Source organism: Budorcas taxicolor, chromosome 5 (genome assembly GCF_023091745.1).
Source record: "Budorcas taxicolor isolate Tak-1 chromosome 5, Takin1.1, whole genome shotgun sequence".
In the NCBI taxonomy this organism is placed as follows: Eukaryota; Metazoa; Chordata; class Mammalia; order Artiodactyla; family Bovidae; genus Budorcas; species Budorcas taxicolor.
In genome coordinates this window covers 42,417,620-42,437,492 of record NC_068914.1, presented here as the reverse complement: position 1 = coordinate 42,437,492, position 19,873 = coordinate 42,417,620, and the positions used below count along the sequence as shown (strand labels likewise).

At 44.8% G+C, this 19,873-nt stretch overlaps 1 long non-coding RNA gene across 1 annotated transcript; it reads right to left on the bottom strand.

Moving 5' to 3' along the window:
• Positions 1–5,447: 5,447 nt before the first annotated feature.
• On the bottom strand, positions 5,448–17,319 carry LOC128048728 (uncharacterized). Its single transcript, XR_008199399.1, has 3 exons — positions 17,184–17,319; positions 8,773–8,967; positions 5,448–5,531 (listed from the first exon to the last, which is right to left on the bottom strand). It is a non-coding gene; the product is annotated as an uncharacterized LOC128048728 (long non-coding RNA).
• Between the last annotated feature and the right edge of the window lie 2,554 nt (positions 17,320–19,873).

Below are 19,873 nucleotides of genomic sequence, written 5' to 3'. Positions count from 1 at the left end.
TGCAACATGTAAGATAGATAATCTTATAGTGCTCTGTACACAATGGTAAGGGTCTGGTGATTGTATCCTGAGGTTAAAAAATAATCCTGTGCATGTCTTCAGTCACGTATTTTATCCTATAAATATTGTAGCCTAATAAAGAAAGGCATCAGCCATTTGTGGTCTGATCCTCTCAACCCCATCTTTTGTCTCTATCTCTTATTTTTCTTAGTGGGGACGCTCCGTTCTCTCCCTGTGCAGGTGCAACTCTTGCTTGTGCTGGCCGCGGCACCCATGAACAGAGGAGCATGGTGAGCTGCAGTCCATGGGGTCGCAACTGAGCGACTTCACTTTCACTTTTCACTTTCATGCATTGGAGAAGGAAATGGCAACCCACCCATGTTCTTGCCTGGAGAATCCCAGGCACGGTGGAGCCTAATGGGCTGCTGTCTATGGGGTCGCATAGAGTCGGACATGACTGAAGTGATTTAGCAGCAGCAGCAGCAGATAGCATATTGAAAAGCAAAGATATTACTTTGCCAACAAAGGTCCATCTAGTCAAGGCTATGGTTTTTCCAGTAGTCATGTATGGATGTGAGAGTTGGACTGTGAAGAAACCTGAGCACCAAAGAATTGAAGCTTTTAAACTGTGGTGTTGGAGAAGACTCTTGAGAGTCCCTTGGACTACAAGGAGATCCAACCAGTCCATTCTGAAGGAGATCAGCCCTGGGATTTCTTAGGAAGGAATGATGCTGAAGGCCAGTACTTTGGCCACCTCATGCAAAGAGTTGACTCATTGGAAAAGACTTTGATGCTGGGAGGGATTGGGGGCAGGAGAAGAAGGGGACGACAGAGGATGAGATGGCTGGATGGCATCACTGACTCGATGGACATGAGTTTGAGTGAACTCTGGGAGTTGGGAATGGACAGAGAGGCCTGGCGTGCTGCGATTCATGGGGTCGCAAAGAGTCGGACACTACTGAGCGACTGAACTACTACTAAGGAGAAAACTTTCCAACATGTAGCAATATTTATTCCCAGTGAAAATGAATACACTAATTCTAATGCAAATTTTTTTCTGTAATGTTATATATTATATATCTATTGGGATATAATTGCTTTACAATGTTGTGTTAGTTTTGTAACCAGGAAGGGTTAATTTTGAATTTATGTTGCATCTGTTTCTGTGACTTTACCCCTTTTTTGTTATTAACCCTACATAATGGCCTGCCTCAGGGAGATAACCTGAGCTGCCCTCCCACCTATGAAGGACTGCAAGCAAGTGAAGCACATCCCCCTGCCTGAGGCTTCCCATTCCAGGGGACATTTGCAAGGATTGAATAGTCTGTTTACTTGGTTTCCTCACCTTCCCCCACCCCCCATCTCTGAGGTATGAAAGAACCTGGCAACCAGGCCCTGACAGGAAAGTTATTTTGAGGCACTAGCCTGGCATCTTCTTCATCAGCTGGCTCCCCAACTAAAATCTGTTCCTTGCCTCAATGCTTCCTCTCTCAGATTCATCAGCCTGTCCTGTGGTGAACTGAGTTAGCCTGGACTCAGTAACAGTTTCTGGTGTACAAGGAAGTGAATTAGTTCTAAGTATACATATATCCCCTCCCCCTTGGACCTTCCTCCCTCCCACCTCCCATCCACCCATCTAGGGCAGCACGGAGCACCTGAGCTGAGCTTCCGGTGTTTAATTCAAAAGGACACACGCAGCCTAATACAACTTTTCAGGAGCAGATAGAGTATTGTGCTATGGCTATTTTGTTCAAGGAAGCACTTCAAGGTAAGCGGAAATAATTCCTTTTTTTTTCTAATTCAGACTGTCTTACTCCACGGAGAATTTTCTCCATTTTCTCTATATTTACGGAGGTTTTAATATACCTTTGTAAATGTTTAACAAATTCGAGTAACACTCCTCCATTTCTAACCAGTCTGTATTCCAACAGAAACTTCATATTTACAACAGATGTATCATCTGTTCTCTCTTGATATTGCTGATGGAGTAAAGAGAAGAAAAAACAGATAGAGCACGTCTGTGGGTTTGGCTAGCAATAAAGGCAGGTTTGGGGTGTAAGATTTTGGATGCCGATCAGAAGCAGATAGAGATACCACCCTATTGGCACATGGCTGAGGTTGCCTCTCTTGATGGATAAGGACCTGGAAAAAGGAGTTTCTGAGCTTATTCTGAAGGAGAACCCAGCAGGATAGGGACTTGGTCCTCTGGTGAGATGCAAGCAAGGGGGACCCAGGCTTTCCCTCCTCACACACCTGCCTTCAGTGCTTGGTGGATGGGCAGGATGGCTCCCCTGAGCAGCAGGGACTCCTGAAAGAAGTTGTGCTGGTTGGTGTTTCTCCAGATGCTTCTAGAATGCTGGGATGCCTTTGGTGGTTTCTTGGGAGCTGGCTGGCCGCCAGGGATCAGGAGGGGGTAGACAGGGCGCTGAGAAGCAGGCAGGCAGGAGTCTGCTGTGTGAGTTGCTCTGCCCTCCAGTTCTCAGGAGCAGGTCTGTGTGTCTGCAGTGATGCTCTGGGCAGAGGAGAAGCCAGGAAGCTGCCCATGCATATGCATGTTAAGGTGGCTGTGGCAGCAGAGATTGGCTGGAGTTGAGACAGCCGAAGGCAAGAGGCTTGGCCAGGTGATCTAGGACCACTTGGTGATGCCCAAATAATCACATGGGTGACCCTTTGTGCCCAGGAAGGGCTCTGCTGTTTGCAAAGCACTTTATATCTGTTACCACGACTAGTGTTCACAAAATAATTAGGGAAGGTGCCAGGCATAGCTTCTTCTTCTTTTTTACTTTTAACTATCAAGCAAGAAACTTAGAGACAGTAAGAAGCTTGTCCGTGTCCATGTAATAGGGAAGAATAAATCTCACTCCATATTAAATCTGTTTCTTTTAGTTGAGTCTTTGTGTTCTATTGCGTGCATTAAGAATGCTGCCATAGCCTGAAATACACAGGATAGCCCATTCGCAGAGCCGGAAGGCTCTGACCTTTAAGGGTATAACACTTTTCCTTTTGTATAGAGATAAAAAGTTGCAGAGCAGAGAATAACATTTGTCCTGTTGGAGGTGTATAGGAATACTGTGACCTGATCTACCTGTACAGCTGTGGGAACAAAGGACTCCTACACCAAGACCTTTGCAATAATCAACCATGCCCCTCCCTCATGTGTGTGCTAAGTCACTTCAGTTGCCTGTGACTCTTTGCGACCCTATGGACTGTAGCCCACAAGGCCCCTCTGTCCATGGGACTCTCCAGGCAAGAATACTGGAGTGGGTGGCCATGCCCTCCTCCAGGGGATCTTCCCAACCCAGGGATTGAACCTGTGTCTCTGAAGTCTCCTGCACTGGCAGGCGGATCCTTGACCCCTAGCTTTATTTCACCACTATTTACCATTCTTTACCATTACTATTCCAGTGTTATTTTTCTCTTTTGAAAAAAGTCAAACCTACAGAAATATTGATAGAACAATACAAAGCATGTAAGTACTGTATGCTTATAACCTAGATTTCCACCAATTGCTAACATTTTGTCACATTTTCTTAATTTTTATCTATACATTCTCCGCATGCCACCACCATTTTAAAGTAACTATCTAGAGGGAACTTCCCTAGTGGTCCAGTGGTTAAGACTACACTTTCAGTGTAAGGGGTGCAGGTTTGATCCCTGGTCAGGGAACTAGATCCCACATGCCATGAGGTACAGCCAAAAAAAAAAAAGAAAAAGAAGTAGTTATCAGGAAAGTGGGCTTCCCAGGTGGTGCTAGTGGTAGAGAACCTGCCTGCCAATGCAGGAGACATAAGAGACCCAGGTTTGATCCGGGTCAGGAATATCCCCTGGAGAAGGAAATAGCAACCCACTCCAGTTTTCTTGCCTGTGACTTAGCACACACACACATCAAGAAAGTAACTTAGAGTAAGAAACTTGTCCATGTTCATGTAATAGGGAAGAATGAATCTAACTCCTTGGAAAACAAGCTATGACAAACCTAGACAGCATATTAAAAAGCAGAGACATTGCTTTGCCAACAAAGGTCAGTGTAGTCAAAGCTATGTTTTTTCCCATAGTCATGTATGGATGTGAGAATTTGACCATAAAGAAGGCTGAGTGCCAAAGAATTGATGCTTTTGAACTGTGGTGTTGGAGAAGACTCTTCAGAGACCCTTGGACTGCAAGGAGATCAAACCAGTCAATCTTAAAGGAAATCTGGGGGAACCCAGTTTTGCTGCTTTCTCAGGAATGTCTCCTGGAATTTAATCTTACTCATTCTCTCTTCCTTGCTTGCTCTTCCCTCTGCCCTTAAGTTAGAAGTTCTGGCTGACATGTCAGCATTAGCTAGATACTGTTCTGCACGCAGAACAAACTCTCTTATCCTCAAAGACCTTTCTTAACAACTCTCATGTGATTACCTCCAGACTTCCAGGAGGACCCTTAATCCCAGAGTTTTGATCTCTGTCTTGCTTTACTGCTCTTAGTTAAAGATTATAAGTTACCAATAAATATGCACTCAGCATTTGTGGTTCAGCAGGTAAAGAATCCACCTGCAATGCAGGAGACCTGGGTTTGATCCCTGGGTTGGGAAGATCCCCTGGAGAAGGGAAGGGCTACCCACTCCAGTTTTCTGGCCTGGAGAATTCCATGGACTGTACAGCCATGGGGTTGCAAAGAGTCAGACACGACTGAGTATCTTTCATGGATTTTGGGCTTCCCTGCTGGCTCAGGTGGTAAAGAATCTGCCTGCAATGAGGGAGACCTGGGTTCGAACCCTGGGTCAAGAAGATCCCCTGCAGAAGGGAATGGCAGCCCACTCCAGTATTCTTGCCTGGAGAATCCCATGGAGAAAGGAGCCTGGCAGGCTACAGTCCGTAGGGTCACAAAGAGTCCAGCACGACTGAGTAACACACACACACACAGCGTTTTCTCAGGGAGCTGCTCTTCTGCGACTCTCCCTGCACTGTCTCTCATTATCCTGTGTGTGAGATTATTCAGTGCGAAACCGTCACAGAAATCAATCCTGAGTGTTCACTGGAAGGTCTGATGCTGAAGCTGAAGCACCAATAATGGCCACATGATGTGAAAAAGCTGACTCATTAGAAAAGACCCTGATGCTAGGAAAGATTGAGGGCAGGAGGAGAAGGGGACGACAGAGGATGAGATGGTTGGATGGCATCACTGATTCGATGGACATGAGTTTGAGTGAGCTCTGGGAGTTGGTGATGGACAGGGAAGCCTGGCGTGCTGCAGTCCACAGGGTTGCAAAGAGTCAGACAGGACTGAGCTACTGTACAACAATAAAATCTAACTCCATATTAGATTTGTTTCTTTCACTTTGACTTTTGAATTTGTCCCCAAGTCCAGGACTTTTCAACAGTTTCACCAAATAAAACTCCATTTAAAAAAAAATAATTAACACAAGAAATTACTTGCTTGCAATAAGGTGCCTCATTCCGGGATGGAGCAGGGGGAGGTGGAGCGCAGCTTTTTTATCTAGTTGTGTAGCTGGCAGTGTGTTTATTGAAGACAGACATCTTCGAAATGCGTGCCTTGGCAAGCAAAGCTTAAGTCAGTCACTTGGATTACAAAAACAAACAGAAAACCCCGCTGTCCAGGCTGCACTACACTCCCTTCTCCTTTAGTTGCCTCCTGGCCCCCAGACTGCCTGCCCTCATTTTTGTTTGTTTCATCATGACAATGAAACTGTTCACAAATATACCAGTGACTTCCTCAGTGCTAGGCATAGCTGACTCTCAACACTTTAGCCTGCATAACACTTTTCAGCATTTGACCCTGTCTGCATTCTTGAAGGTACCAGCTAGTTTGAGAAATCTCAAGAAGAGTTCTTCTGTAGCAGAGGATGGAGACTCACCGTCCACTGCTCTAGAAGGCTAAAAGTTGCAGGGAAGCAGGTTCTCTGTCATTATGAGGAAGAAAACACACAAATATAAATGTTCAGAAAAGACTCTGTGACAGTTTGTTCAGGTTCAAGAGAGGTTCTGTTTCTCTAAATGTTTGTGTTATTATCATCATACTGTTGGCATCACATGGAGGAGATGAAAAGCAGGTGGAAACTGGGAATATCATTGCTACTCTTTGGAAAAAGAAGATTGATGAGATGGCAGGAAGATTGGCTGGTGGGAAACATCAGTGCCATTTCAAAGCAAAATCTAACCATCTTCATGGCCATGGAGAGGAGAAAAACTTGAGGACCCCTCTTGAGATGTCATTTTCTCTCTGTTTTCTTAGGGGGAAAAAAATCTTACTGATTCAATCAGAGAAATAAAAAACCTGCCTATACAAGTTGCCTATTTTAGTTATTTTAGAATCAAAATACTTATCTTTGGTAAGTAAAGGTGGAGAAGTTATGGAAAGGAACCTGACTCTAACTATAAACTAGGTGGAATAGATGGAAGAGTGGGAATTCAAACAATATTGCAATGAACTCTCAACTTTCATTTAAAAAAATATATGATGATGTTTTTCACATTCAACATATCAGTATATCGTGACAAAATGAAAAGTCAATTTTAACCATTTACCTAAAATGATTTGAACTCACCAACCTAAAAGCCCAGATGAATATATTAAACTGCTTATTGTATTTTTTATGAATTAAAACTTTATTTTATGTTATAGACAGGAAACGGTTCTGTTTGGTGATATTTGGCATAGAAAATGGAACTGAACAGTGGTCTAATTAGAACAGTAAATAATATGGGTTTAATTAGCCCTTATTCCCGATGACAGACTTGGTCAGTTGCCAGATATCTATATTTTCTTTTCGCTTGACTCTTGCTGAAATATTGCCTCTAGTAGAGTTGCTTGCTGCTGCTGCTAAGTCGCTTCAGTCGTGTCCGACTCTGTGCGACCCCATAGATGGCAGCCCACCAGGCTCCCCCATCCCTGGGATTATCCAGGCAAGAATACTGGAGCGGGTTGCCATTTCCTTCTCCAATGCATGAAAGTGAAAAGTGAAAGTGGAGTTGCTCAGTCGAGTCTGACTCTTAGCGACCCCATGGACTGCAGCCTACCAGGCTCCCCCATCCATGGGATTTTCCAGGCAAGAGTGCTGGCGTGGGTGCCATTTCCTTCTCCCAGTAGAGCTGCTTACTGTGCTATAAATAGATGACTTGGTAAGAAGCCAGAAACCCACTGATGGGTGAGATATGGGTAAAAATTATTGGAAAACCTCCTCCTAGCTAGGAGTCATTATTTCTTCATTTTACATTTGAAGGTCCTTTCTATAGATTCCACTCTTAATTTAATTTTTTTTTTTTTTTTTTGGTTGGATGAGGTAACTTGGCCTAAAGGCTTAAGGAAATTTGTGTAATATCTAGTGGAATCCCTTGCTTCAGTTTATTAGATGTCAGGGTTTCCTGCATAAACTCTCCTGGCCTCTAAGGTAGAACTCACCTATGAAGTCCTGTCTGACTCGAGCTTCTCTGTATGTCAACAGGATGTGGTTTTATTTGTTTGCTTGCTTGTTTTCGATTAAAATATTAAAGTGTTAGCTTTACAAAAGAACTTTACAAAATGCAGAGACACAAATACAAAAGAAGTAAAATAGCTCAGTATCCTTCCACCTAGAGGTAGCGGCTGCTAACATCTTAATTAACCTCTGATTCCCTTCCTAGGCACGGACACACTTACCTGTATTAAATGTGGTAAGGCTTACATTCTTCTCTAATTATTGCCTTTTATCCCCAAGTGTTTAAAAAGAAATTTCAAAATCTATAGCAATTCAGAGAAAACTAACATCCATTCTGACTTCATCACCACCTGACTTCATCAAATTGAATGTTTTGTCATGTTTGCGTCAGATTTTTTTATGGGAGGGGTGGGAGGAGAATAAAATGTTCCGTTGGTATTCCTTCTGTGTGTTTCCCTAAGAGCCTTCACTCCTTGTCCTGCTCCCTCCACACTTAGAGGCACTTTGGTGGGTTTTTTTCCAGCCCATATGCTTGTGATTTTACTACTGCCTTTTCGTGTGGATATTCACATTTGTTGGTGTTGTTTAGTCACTAAGTCACGTCTGACTCTTTGCAACCGCATGGACTGTAGCCTGCCAGGCTCTGTCCATGGGATTGCCCAGGCAAGACTATTGGAGTGAGTAGCCACTTCCTTCTCTAGGGGATGTTCCTGAGCCAGGGATAGAACCCGCCTCTCTTATGTCTCCTGCATTGGCAGGAAGATTCTTTACCACTAGTGCCGCCTGGGAAGCCTGGATATTCACATGCTTATCACTTTATCTGTAGGTGAGACAGAAAATGCTGTGTGTGCTTCTATTTTAATGTAATTAAATCTGTCATTCTTTTCCTTTAGGGTCTCTGCCTTGGTTGATGTATCCAGGACAATCTTTGTTGCATCAAGTTTGTGTGACTTTTAATCTATAACTTCTTTACTATTTTACAATGGCCAAACAACTCCATTTAGAAAAATTATTTCCAGAAGATATGTCTTTTCTGTGGCTTAAAAAAAAAAACAAATGGGCATTTATAAGATATATGATTTTCTAATTTGACTTTATCATACTTCAGCAACCTCTTCATATCTAGAAGGCCTAGATACAGTGCGTTTCCTTTTGCAAGGTTGAGTGAAAAGTTGAGAGCAGCTTTTTCATATTATAGATATGGGCTTTCTATAACTGGACAGTCTACCCAATTGGCTGCATGTGGTAAGTTATTCCACTATTTCTGTTAATATCTTTCGATGACAAGGTCTTGGTAGGACCACCACCAACTGCCAAACCGCTAATTTCTATCCTTTGCCCACCGTGGCTCCACTCACCTTCAGTGCCATTAAGGTCTTCGTCAGTCTCCACACAGGACTGGTCACCTCAGGTACCGGATCCGCGCGGGTCCAAGGCGTCCATGCCCACCCGCGAGGGCCTGGCGGAGGCTTGGCCTAAGCCCTGCAGCCTTGGGCCAAGAAACTGGTCGTTGGTCAGTGAGATCTGGGCTCTGAGTGGCCGCCGCCGTTAGGCTGCAGAGGTGAGGGTGAGGGTGAGGTTTGCTGTGGCTTCCAATGGGTGATGGTGGTGAGAGCTCTGAGGCCCCGCAAGACACAGCCCAAGCTGTCTGACTGAGTGCACCCCCAGTTCACCTACCAACCGGGGGCCCCGGTCCAGCCCAGGGGCCCCCAGTTCGCCCACCCACAGGAGGTGCCATCCAGGGCCCCCCAGTTCACCTGCCCACCGGAGGTCAGAGACCTGGAGGGCCCCTGGGTTGAAGGCAGCCATCCGCTTCTCACCGTGCTCCCTGCCGGAACTGTATGTGCTGCTGCTGCTAAGTCGCTTCAGTCATGTCCGACTCTGTGCGATCCCATAGACGGCAGCCCACCAGGCTCCCCCGCGCCTGGGATTCTCCAGGCAAGAACACTGGAGTGGGTTGCCATTTCCTTCTCCAATGCATGAAAGTGAAAAGTGAAAGGGAAGTTGCTCAGTTGTGTCCAACTCTTTGAGACCCCATGGACTGCAGCCTACCAGGCTCCTCTGTCCACCGGATTTTCCAGGCAAGAGTTTTGGAGTGGGGTGCCATCACCTTCTCTGGGAACCGTATGTAATATTCTTGAAATGCAAAGATTATAGACATGTAGAACAAATCAGTAATTGCCTGGTATTAAATGAGAGGTGGGGTGGGCAGAAAGGAGATACGACTGTAAAAGGCAACTTGAGGGATCCTTGTGATAGAAGTGTTCTGCACTGACTGAATTATATCAACCATGACTAGTTTTTTGTGATTATGGTTTCAGTGTGTCTGCCCTCTGATGCCCTCTCGCAACACCTACCATCTTACTTGGGTTTCTCTTACCTTGGACGTGGGAAAACCACTAAACCAATCAGGTATGACCTAAATCAAATCCCTTATGATTATACAGTGGAGGTGAGAAATAGATTTAAGGGACTAGATCTGATGGACAGAGTGCCTGATGAACTATGGACAGAGGTTCGTGACACTGTACAGGAGACAGGGATCAAAACCATCCTGTGGAAAAGAAATGCAAAAAAGCAAAATGGCTATCTGGGGAGGCCTTAAAAATAGCTGTGAAAAGAAGAGAAGTGAAAAGCAAAGGAGAAAAGGAAAGATATAAACACCTGATTGCAGAGTTCCAAAGAATAGCAAGGAGAGATAAGAAAGCCTTCCTCAGCGATCAGTGCAAAGAAATAGAGGAAAACAAGAGAATGGGAAAGACTAGAGATCTCTTCAAGAAAATTAAGGATACCAAGGGAACATTTCATGCAAAGATGGGCTCGATAAGGACAAAAATGGTATGGACCTAACAGAAGCGGAAGATATTAAGAAGAAGTGGTAAGAATACACAGAAGAACTGTACAGAGAAGATCTTCATGACACAGATAATCACAACAGTGTGATCACTCACCTAGAGCCAGACATCCTGGAATGTGAAGTCAAGTGGGCCTTAGAAAGCATCACTATGAACAAAGCTAGTTGAGGTGATGGAATTCCAGTTGAGCTATTTCAAATCCTGAAAGATGATGCTGTGAAAGTGCTGCACTCAATACGCTAGCAAATTTGGAAAACTCAGCAGTGGCCACAGGACTGGAAAAGGTCAGTTTTCATTCCAATCCCAAAGAAAGGCAATGCTAAAGAATGCTCAAACTACCGCACAATGGCACTCATCTCACACGCTAGTAAAGTAATGCTCAAAATTCTCCAGGCCAGGCTTCAGCAATATGTGAACTGTGAACTTCCTGATGTTCAAGCTGGTTTTAGAAAAGGCAGAGGAACCAGAGATCAAATTGCCAACATCTGCTGGATCATGGAAAAAAGGAAGAGAGTTCCAGAAAAACATCTATTTCTGCTTTATTGACTATGCCAAAGCCTTTGACTGTGTGGATCACAATAAACTGTGGAAACTTCTGAAAGAGATGGGAATACCAGACCACCTGACCTGCCTCTTGAGAAACCTGTATGCAGGTCAGGAAGCTACAGTTAGAACTGGATATGGAACAACAGACTGGTTCCAAATAAGAAAAGGAGTACGTCAAGGCTGTATATTGTCACCCTGCTTATTTAACTTTTATGCAGAGTACATCATGAGAAACGCTGGGCTGGAAGAAGCACAAGCTGGAATCAAGATTGCCGGAAGAAATATCAATAACCTCAGATATGCAGATGACACCACCCTTATGGCAGAAAGTGAAGAGGAACTAAAAAGCCTCTTGATGAAAGTGAAAGTGGAGAATGAAAATGTTGGCTTAAAGCTCAACATTCAGAAAACGAAGATCATGGCATCTGGTCCTATCACTTCATGGGAAATAGATTGGGAAACAGTGGAAGCATGTCAGACTGTATTTTTCTGGGCTCCAAAATCACTGCAGATGGTGATTGCAGCCATGATATTAAAAGATGCTTACTCCTTGGAAGGAAAGTTATGACCAACCTACATAGCATATTGAAAAGCAGAGACATTACTTTGCCAACAAAGATCCAACTAGTCAAGGCTATGGTTTTTCCAGTGGTCATGTATGGATGTGAGAGTTGGACTGTGAAGAAACCTGAGCACTTTTGATGCTTTTGAACTGTGGTGTTGGAGAAGACTCTTGAGAGTCCCTTGGACTGCAAGGAGATCCAACCAGTCCATCCTAAAGAAGATCAGTCCTGGGTGTTCATTGGGAGGACTGATGCTAAAGCTGAAACTCCAATACTTTGGCCACCTCAAGCGAAGAGTTGACTCATTGGAAAAGATCCTGATGCTGAGAGGGATTGGGGGCAGGAGGAAAAGGGGATGACAGAGGTTGAGTTGGCATCTGGATGATATCACCGACTTGATGGACGTGAGTTTGAGTGAACTCTGTGAATTGGTGATGGACAAGGAGGCCTGGCATGCTACGATTCACGGGGTCTCAAAGAGTCGGACACGACTGAGTGACTGAATTGAACTGAGTCAAGCCATGGAAGAAAACAGAAGAGGACACTCAATATACCTGTGAGCCCCTGGGAGATCTCAGATACCTATTCAGAACTACAAATGAGTGCCATTATAACAAATACCCCCCAAATTAAGTTTCTGGGGATAAGATTTCTCAGGACAGCTCTAAACAGCCAACACAGCTTGGCAGGGGTTGTACTCCAGAACAGACAGGAGATAGATCTTCTGAGCCCTGAACAAGCAGGGACTTGAGCCATCTGAATGGTAAGTGTTGTTTCTGGGTAAATACCTCCAGCTAAGTTAAAGAAAGTCTCACAGTCCTCGTGAAAAACATTCAGACCCTACAAGATCTCAAAGAACGAGCTGGAGAATTCTCTGGGTGCCTACAATCTCGCTTTGGGGGATCTTCCTGGTGATGGGAATTTGGAGTCGGCTGATGCCCCTGCTAGTCCTTGTTATCACCACATTGATTCTGCTTATGATTGCTCCATGTATTATCAATTGTCTAACCCGTTTTGTCTCTGCCCAGGTCAACAAGCTACAACATGCACTGTCAGTTCAACAAGGATATATAAAACTATAGACGACCACAGAAATATCACTCACCCTTAGATGGGTACCGCTATAAGGACTCGGAGGCCTGAGACTGGCAAGAGGGGGAGGCCCAATGCCCCTCACCATCCCAGTTCAGCAGGAAGTAGCCAGAAAGACCTTGACGCCCCTATTCCCAAAGAATTTGGCCTCCCATCTCTTGAGGCGGGCAATGTTAGGTAGTTAGAATAGGAAAAAGGAGTATAGAATGGCGGTGGCTAAAAGACAGGGAAGGGAAAAGCCCATGAAAACAGAACAAAGGAAGGGCGGAGGACCAGAGTGAGAACCTCAGGTAGAACAAACAGCATTCGAGGCTAGCCCAGCTCACATAGGGCAGGCCCAGGGGGAGGAGAAAAACATATAAAAAGAGGAGTCAGAGGGCCAGGGGTCTCTCTCTCTCCTCTTCGCGTCTTTTGGGTCAGCATGCCCTCGTGCCTCACGGATGTATTTTCCTTTGTTTTCTAAATAAAACTGAGGTGTAGCATGGAGCTGTAACACTGGTCCGTCACTTCAAGTTTTTGTTGTGACAAGACTGAACTGAGGAAATTAGACACTCCTCCAACACTTCCTCTGGCCCTGGCCTCTCACATGTGCTATGTTCGCCACCTTGCACTGGCTGTGGCTTCCTGGAGTCGCTCCTTAAGTTGCTGGCCTGCTCTCCTTAGTGAACATTCCAGTGCTTGAGTAAAGGGCCTGCTGCCGACTTGGGGGCCAGATCCTTTGCTTGTTGGGTGACTTAGGGGCCCGGTGCCTTGGTAGGGCATAGGGGTGAGGCAGATGACCTCAAGTGACTCTTCTGTTGGCTCCCGCTATTGCAGGGCATGATGGGCAGTCATGATTCTGGGCCTTGGTTTGTTAGAGGGCACATAAGACTGAGGGCCCTGGCCCATGTAACCAGACACCTTAGGAGACAGCTTCCCCAAAGCAGGGTTCTATATCGTGACCCCGGCATGGATGGGTCTAGGGAGGTGGGAGAGCACAGAGATTTTTGCATCCACCCCCCTCCTGTCTGGTAGTACTGTAATATCTCTGGTTGTGGGGACTGGGGAAGCCTTTGGGCAGCCTTGTTGGAGGTGGAATGGGGGTTGCGGGGCTTATCTGTAATTAGGCCTTTTGTATAGCCACGGCTGCTAGGCTCCTCTTAAGCTTTGGCATAGTTACTGCCACAAGTCAGCTGTGAATCTTCACTGGATCATATCTTTTTTTTTTTTTTTGTCCTGGAAAATTGGTTTGCAAAAAGGAAAGGAGAAAACCCTTACCATTACTCAGCTGATTTCATGAAATGTAGCTGATGGAATGCGTTTTCTGAAGATCTCTTAATTTGAAAAATATATTCTTTAACTGACAGGTAGATCATAGTCCATTTGTGATTTACATAGTCTAGAAATAGCAAAATGTGATGAAAAGAATTTTCAAATATGTGGAGTGCATTTTAGGTATTAATATTTTAAAATGTCTTCTACGATTAGAAAGGAAAAATACCTTTGGGCTTGATTTCCTAAATTCAGAGCTTTCCTTAAATTATTCAATTTCTTCTGCATTGTACTTAGGGCATTATTTTGATATTAAATAGTACTAGATGGGAAGAATCAGAGGAATCTGCACTCAGTTGCAGCAGCCACCTTCTCAGGACTCTGGGGTTGTTGCAGAAGAGTGGTCTACTGGCAATAATTGCTGTGGAATCAGGTGGATGTGACACGGAGTGTATCCCAGCTGTTTAATAGCTCTGTGGGCTTTTCAACAATTTATTAATACTTCTCTTGGCACCTATATATAAAACTTGTTTGTTTAGGCATGATGATACTGATTGTAAAAACAGTGATTGTGTGTTTTCTACATATATCCATGCCCTTTGCAATGTGATTTTACAGCTGGTTCTGTAAAAAGTGAAACAAAAGATGGAGAGACAGAAATCTGTCCTTTAAACTTTGTGAGGCTGGTCTTGAAAGGTTGTTGTTGAATCACAATGCCTCGATTCTTGGCCCCTGGAGGAGAATTCAATCCGAGGCCAGAGACGAGGCTTGACCGCTCAGAGCTTTTGTGTAATAAAGTTTTATTAAAGTATAAAGGAGATAGAGAAAGCTTCTGACATAGGCATGAGAAGGGGGGGGCAGAAAGAGTACCCCCCTGCTAGTCTTCAGCTGGATGTAATATAGTCACTAGCAGTCTGTTAATGAAAGAAAAGAATGTCTTAAAACTCAGAATGGCACCAGGCCCCTTAACCATAAGATGTATTTTGGGATAATCTTGGCACCAAATGCTTTATCTTGGGCCATAAAATGATTAACTTGAATCTTGAAGAAGGGCAGATCACCATGCAAACAATTTCATTTACATAGATTAGAGGAACAATATCTGAGTATAACATACTGGTTTGTCAAGCGGAACAGACTGGAAGACAGAGTTTGGGGTAAATGCATAGTATATTAGCATAGCTTAAGATAAACATTTCCATAAGAAAAAGGCATTGGTTATCTCTAGGTTTGAGAATAGTTAACTTCAGGTGAAACCAGGTGTCATGGCAACGCAGAATTTTAAAAGAAACCTCCTTTTAAATTTGTATAGAGAAGGAAAAAATAGCACTAGTTTGTTTCCTCCTGCCACTTAAGAGAGATAAAAGTCTGACACTTGCAGGCTATTTCCTCTCTTTGGAGACCCTGGCCTTCCTGCCTGTTACCCTCTCAGTCTCATGTGCTTTGGCCAGAAATATGCAATAGGTATGACCCTGCCAGCTTTGGGCCTAAGCTGGAAAGATCTTGAATGTTTTGCTTTTTCTCTGGATCCCTGCTCTCCATGAAAACAAGCCCATATGAGCTTGCTGGATGACAGCCAGGTGCCCAGGTGGCACCCAGCTCAACCCTAGAAGTAGAGCACCCTAGTTAACCAGCAGCAGACCATACACTCACCTTGGTGTCCAGGTGAAATGAAAGAATGGCTCAGCTGAGCTAAGCTCACTGTGCTGACCATGAGTTCAACCATGAGCTAGCTAGGTTTTGGTGTGGTTTATCATCCAACGGTAGCCAATTAGCACACACAACCACTTAATATGCACACCCATTCCAAGCTGGATGCCAGGTCCAGTGGCTAAGACAACTAGTTCCCAATGTTGGGGCCCTGAGTTCAATCCCTGGTCAGGAAACTAGATCCCACATGCCCCAACTAAATCAATAAATTAAAAAAAAAAATTCTTCATCTATGTACTTCCATGTATTGACACAGTCCACAGAGGGGCACCGTTAATGTGTTTGTGGATTTCCATACCAGTCACAGGAAGAACGGTGGAGAAAAGGAGAGACAAAGCAGTCTGGCTCCGAGTCCTCACCAGAACTTCTGGGATCACAAGTCCTTGCACAGGGTAGATCATATATTCTTCCTGGCTGTTAACTTCCCCTACTGCAGCTGCTGCTGCCAGTTTCCACCCCACGTGCTATTGCAGGGTGGTTGTGATCTTGTCAGCCAACACCAGCCCACTTGTGGTGGCAGCATGGCTCTGTGATGGAGAGGACTGTGAAGGCAAGTTCAGGCTGAGGAGGAGGGAGGCCTCTGCTACCAGCTGCTGCATCAGCTCCATTTCCAAGCACTGCCCCCCTTCTGTGCTGCTCCCACTCATAAGGAGGCACTCGAGCTTCAACCAACAGGACCTGGGCATTCAGGGAGCTTCCCAGTCAGAGAACTTTCTCCTTTCACCTTCACTGCCTATATCTGCAAGCACAGATATTTATGGGTACTCTGTGTTTTGGACTTGCACCCAGACTCAGAAATTTATTTTTTAAAAAAACTGAAAATTTTTTGAGGAGTTGATCATTAAATTCCCTACTTATTTCTAACTTTATTATGACTTGGAAATGTAATGTGTAAAATTCGTGTCCTTTTTACTAAGTACATCCTTTTGTTTACAGGATATGAATTTGTTTATTAGCAAGACTGTTGGCTCAGGTTTTTAAAAAATTCATTTTGTTACCACAATCTTTTGGATTTCTACATACAGGTCAGTTATGTTTCCAGTTTTGAGTGCTTTAAAAAAAAAAACATTCTGGCCCTTCGTACTGTCTCTTAGACTTTTCCTCTACAGTCCGTGATCTAATACCTTTTTTGTCTATTAAGACTGCTTTGGCAGGCTTCCTTGGTGGCTCAGACGGTAAAGAACCTGCCTGCAATGCGGTAGATCCGGGTTCCAGCCCTGCGTTTGGAAGGTTCTCCTGGAGAAGGCACTGGCTACCCACTCCAGTATTCTCGCCTGGAGAGTTCCATGGACAGAGGAGCACGGCGGGCTACAGTCCGTGGGGTCGCAAAGGACACGACTGAGAGCCACTAATACTTTCACTTTCAGCTCTAGATGCCGGGTCCAGAGGGAAGATTTACCGCAGTCCAGAGGGAGAGATAAAAAGGAGGCCTTCAAAAGGCAATTCCAGGTCCCTAGGTACCAGGTACTGTACTTCTGTTTTAAACTGGACTTACTGTTTCAGACACCCAGCGTGGGGATTCAACGAGTTGTCTGTAAAGATCTGAGTAACCACGGAGGCTCCCCACGCCAGCCTCACTGCACTTGGCGGCGGAGCGGGGACCAAAGGAGACGGTGCGGCCAGAGGAGCGCGCTCCTGACCCAGCCGAGCTCCAGGAACCCCAGGCTGCGCTGCGCCGGCTGCCGGAAGTGCAAGCCGCTTGCTGGTCAGCGAGAAACCCAGTCTCACCACCAGCATCTCGTGGAGACGTACCTGTCTGCAGGGTGACTCCAACCACACTGGGCTCCCCGCCTCGCTTTGTCTCCGCAGGCAGGAGATGCTGGGGAAGAAAACGCACTCTTCTTTGGGTGGCAGGACCTCCCTCCGCCCACGCGGAGGGAAGGCGGGAGGCCCTCGCTGCGCATTCTGGGAGCGGTAGTCTCAGCTGCTGCAGCCGGCGGCTTGCAGGGCTGTAGAACTACAGTTCCCGGTTGCACAGGGTAGGGCGTGGGGGCGGTGCCCAGCCTTCCGCGCTCACGGAGGGGGCAGGGCAGGAGGCGGGGCTGTTGCGGCGCATTCTAGGTGCTGTGGTGTCTCACCCAGCTGTCGCAGGTGCCTTGGGGAGGTTGTTTAGTAGCTCAGTCCTGCCCGACTCTTTGTGACCCATAGGCTGCGGCATGCCAGGCTTCCCTGTCCTTCGCTATCTCCCGCAGTTTGCTCAAACTCACCTCCATTGCATCAGTGATGCCGTCCAACCGTCTCATTCTCTGTTCCCTTCTCCTGCCCTCAATCTTTCAGTGCATCAAGATGTTTTCCAATGAGTCGGTACTTCCCATTAGATGGTCAAAGTATTGGAGCTTCAGCTTCAGCATCGGTCCTTCCAATGAATATTCAGGATTGATTTCCTTTAGGATTGATTGGTTTGATCTCCTTGCTGTCCAAGGGACTCTGGAGGGTCTTCTCCAGCACCACACTTCAAAAGCATCAGTTCTTTGGCACTCAGCCTTCTTTATGGTCCCAACTCTCACATCCATACATGACTACTGGAAAAACCATAGGTTTGACTATATGGACCTTTGTTGGTAATGTCTCTGTTTTTTAATACGCTGTCTAGCTTTGTCATTGCTTTTCTTCCAAGGAGCAAGTGTCTTTTAATTTCATGGCTGCAGTCACCGTCTGAAGTGATTTTGGAACCCAAGAAAATAAAGTCTATCACTGTTTCCCTATCTATTTGCCATGAAGTGAGGGGACTGGATGCCATTATCTTCATTTTTTGAATGTTGAGTTTTAAGCCAGCTTTTCCACTCTCCTCTTTCACCTTCATCAAGAGGCTCTCTAGTTCTTCTTCGTTTTCTTCCATAAGGGTGACGTCATCTGCATATCTGAGGTTATTGATATTTCTCCTAGCAGTCATGATTCCAGCTTGAGCTTCATCCAGCCTGGCATTTCACATGATGTACTCTGCATATAAGTTAAATAAGCAGGGTGACAATATACAGCCTTGATTTAGTCCTTTCAAACTTTGAACCAGTCCATTGTTCCACATCCAGTTTTAACTGTTCCTTCTTGTCCTGCATACAGGTTTCTCAAGAGGCAGGTAAGGTGGTCTGGTATATCCATCTCTTTAAGAATTTGCCATAGTTTGTTGTGGTCCACACAGTCAAAGGTTTTATCATAGTCCATGAAGCAGAAGTAAATATTTTTCTGTAATGAGATGCTAACAGGCAGGAAGAAAAGGGATCTCCAAATGGAGGAAATAGGCTGCAAGTGTCAGACATTTTTTTTTATCACTCTCTTAAGCGGCAGGAAGAAACAAACAAGCATTCGATTTTTTTCCCCTTCTGGATACAAGTTTAAAAAGAGGTTTCTTTTAAAATTCTGTGTTGCCATGGTGATACCTGGCTCCACCTGAACTTAACTTTTCTCAAACCTTGTGGTAACCAATGCATTTTTCTTATGGAAATGTTTGTCTTAAGCTATGGGAATGAAATATGTATTTACTCTAGACTCTGTCTTCAAGTCAGTTCTGCCTAAGACTCAGAACCAACTTGACAAACCAATATGTTTTACTCATACATCATTTTCCTAATCTAATGAAACTCTATATTTACTTGGAAACCTGCCTTTCTTCAAGATTCATGTTAACCATTTTATGGCCTGGGATGACTCATCTGGTGCCAATGTTATCTCAAAATGCATGTTGTGGGTGAGGGGCCTGGTGCCACTCTGAATTTTGAGACATCTCCTTTCTATAAGTAACAGCTTGCTAGTAGCTATATAACATCCAGCTAAAGATTAGCAGGGGGGCACTCTTTCTGCCCCATTCTGATATCTAAGTAAGAAATTTTCTCTATCTCTTTTATACTTTAATAAAACTTTATTACACAAAAGCTCTGAGCGATCAAGCCTCATCACTTGCCCGGGATTGAATCCTTCTCCTCCAGAGGCCAAGAATCCCAGCATCTTTCATTGTTTGCCTACAACCTTTCAATTTCCTTTCTTTTTCTATGATCCAACAGATGTTGTTGGCAATTTGATCTCTGATTTCTCTGCCTTTTCTAAATCCAGCTTGTACATCTGGAAGCTCTCAGTTCACATATTGTTGAACCCTAGTTTGAAGGATTTTGAGCATTGCCTTGCTAGCATGTGAAATGAGTGCAACTGTGCAGTAGACTGAACATTCTTTGACATTGCTCCTCTTTGGGATTAGAATGAAAACTGCCCTTTTCCAGTTCTGTGGCCACTGCTGAGTTTTCCAAATTTGCTGGCATATTGACTGCAGCACTTTCACAGCATCACCTTTTAGGATTTGAAATAGCTCGGCTAGAATTCCATCACCTCCACTAGTAATGCATCCTAAGGCCCACTTGACTTCACACTCCAGGATGTCTGTCTCTAGATGAGTGATCACACCATTGTGGTTATCTGGGTCATTAAGACTTTTTTTGTACAGTTCTTCTGTG